The sequence below is a fragment of the Diachasma alloeum genome, unplaced genomic scaffold (genome assembly GCF_001412515.2).
Source record: "Diachasma alloeum isolate Michigan unplaced genomic scaffold, Dall2.0 Dall_scaffold_02271, whole genome shotgun sequence".
Lineage (NCBI taxonomy): Eukaryota > Metazoa > Arthropoda > Insecta > Hymenoptera > Braconidae > Diachasma > Diachasma alloeum.
Window position 1 is genome coordinate 62,687 of NW_021682147.1, and position 2,796 is coordinate 65,482.

The following is a 2,796-nucleotide window of genomic DNA, read 5'->3' on the forward strand; positions in this document are numbered from 1 at the left end:
CAAAATTTTTCCAACGAAACTCCCCTTGGGAATATTTTTCCCGGTATAATTACTCAGGGCAAATGTATGATCTTTCTTGCTTATTTTTATTTGGAAAATTTTTTCTGGGGGTTTTTTGATGCGGTGTTTTTTTTGGGGGATATTTTATCCTGGGGATTTTTGCTGGTTGAATGAGTCCTAGAATCCATCCTTGAATCCATCGAAGAATGCCAATTCTATATTCGAGATAATGTTAAGAGAAATAAAAAATGAAGATGGTTCAATAAAATTAGCTCATTATTTTTTACATTTAGTTTATCTTTATTACAACTTTTTTTAACATGTAACTATTACAGCTTTTTTTTTTAAATGTACTTTAATGAAGATTCACAACATATTTCATGTAATATCACCATAAATCTCGAAGTATTATTTCTTTATATATTTTTTTTAAACACATCAATTTTTGAGATCATCAATGAATGGTATCTTTTATTAGTCAAATTGTATCTAATAACTTTTTCTTTAAAGCTAATACAAATCTTATCGACGAAAATACTGATAAATCATTGTCATTAACAACAATAATTGCTGTCATTTTTTGTAAACTTTTACGTTGAAATTATTCAGAACGAAGAAGTAATGAATGGAAAAATCATATAGGTTAAGACGAATGAAGAGGACGAAAATAAGAAAACATAGAATGACTTGAAAATGAAAACAATAAAAAATGAAAAATGAAATTTGCATTCTAGATTCTAGATTCATTCTAGATTTGTTAGAAAGTAATTTCATGAAAAATTAAACAAAGATATTTTGTCAAGTTTTTCATCGAAATGAGTAAAAATGAATAAATACTTGAATGTGCTTAATGTATAAATCAAAAGCTTTTCGAGCTTAAAAAACTGCTCCAACCTCTTTTTTTGTGAAAAGTTATTAAGGGAGAATTATCGAATTGGCTAAATTTGCCTTGAACGTGCTTAACACGCAAAAACCAACGTTTTTTTTTAGCTTGAAGAGCTACACAAAATGGACTTGTTTTCCTTTGAAAGGTTGTTTAAAGAAAAAAAAAAAGGATTAATCCATTTTGGATTTGTTGGGAGATTCGTTCTCTCTGTTGCGTTTTGGTGAAGGCAGTGTTCCTTCTGAACGACGTTTCGATGTCGCCAAAATAGCAATTTTATTCATGTCTGATACACTCATTGCCTTACCATGCACAATTTCGATACATGTCATATCATTAACCTTCAAAAATTGACCGCCCATTTTATTTTTCTCCAGAATTACTTTCATCTTCACACAAAGGCCTTGCTGAAGTTCTGCATCTGATGTATAGTTAAACTGCCTGTCCACAGTCAAGCCCATAACTTGAACTTCAGTAGCCGTAGTGACTTGCTTGAATGGCGTGCGAATATACACTTCAACGCAAATTCGAGTAGTCTCTGGTGTTATTTCGCTGAGTGAGATTTCTTCGTAGACACAATCAGAACCGCCGTCCTTGTAAACTCCATGACACTTCACTGTGCCAGCAGTTTGCACGTGGAACTCCGTCAGGACGAAGTTATCTCCTGGAGGAACGGGGAATTTTGTGTTCATTGTACGAATTGTTCCCATCGTCAATTCGATAATCTAGGCAGATAAATATTGTATTTAAATATAAATTCATTAGCAAATGAATTAAATTAGAAGAAACTTTGGAATTGAAAACTGAAATGGCGAGTGGAAAAAGTTTAATAATAGATATATAAGGAATTTACCTGGTACATGGTGATTTTTGATTGCTATTTCAACGCATCCCCTCCCCACAGCAATACTCTCATTCGTCTACCATCACCATTATTGAGAACGAATTTCAATACTCGTCCTTGGTGTGTCTACACCTCTTTAAGACCCTCAATTGCGCCGACGAACCCTGTCAATTCCCTGAAATTTCATTTTAAATTAAATTAACAACTCCGTAAATATTTTGTCGAAATTCAATATTATTTTTATATTAAAATAGATTAATTGAAATAGATTCAATACATAAAATCATATCACTGTCACCTTTTGACGTTAACCGAATGAAATGTATTTCAATTTTTAATAAATATTGAAAATTGTAAAAAAATACTTACATGGCCGTGTCGCCATCCTCAAAATTATTCATTTCCTCAGTTGAGCTTAACTGAAATTCGTCTGATGCCATTTCGTCACTTCGATTTTTAATTTATGCAATAATGAGGAAAATTACCCGGCACGTGCCAATGGCTATACGGTTCAGTTGAGCCGGAAATGCAAATGGGAAGTGAAGGCTGTCACGAAATCATCAGATTATCCAATTCAAGTAGCACTTTTTCCATTCTTTGCAAGTAGAGGGCATAATTAGCATCATCGCCCCTTTCATTCGAACAATAGATCATGGGATAAAAGAATAATTTGAAACTACATTATCGATGTGAAAATCTATTCATTGCTTAGTTGAGGTTAGAGTGTTTGACAGATGATTTTCATTCGTCACTGCATTTCAATTATTTATTCAAGCATGAATCAATAAAATTAATTAATGAAATCAATAATCAATAAATTAATAATTAATAATCCAACTGTCGACATAACCCATTTCATTTTTTTTTCATTTTTTTTCCTTTTCCATCAACTTAACTTATAATACGTACACATGGAATGATGGTGAATAAATTTGAATTTTACCGCTAATATGTCTCTTCACCAAGAAGGAATAGGTGTGACAGAGTTTCGATATTATCGATACGATTCGAGATAGAAGTGTATGTACCTTTTAATATAGGATGATTCATATATTCTAGTTCATTTCGT

The 2,796-nt window shown here is 32.0% G+C and overlaps 1 pseudogene; it reads right to left on the minus strand.

The window, feature by feature from the left end:
* Positions 1–1,056: 1,056 nt before the first annotated feature.
* On the minus strand, positions 1,057–2,167 carry LOC107046835 (annotated as a pseudogene).
* Positions 2,168–2,796: the final 629 nt, after the last annotated feature.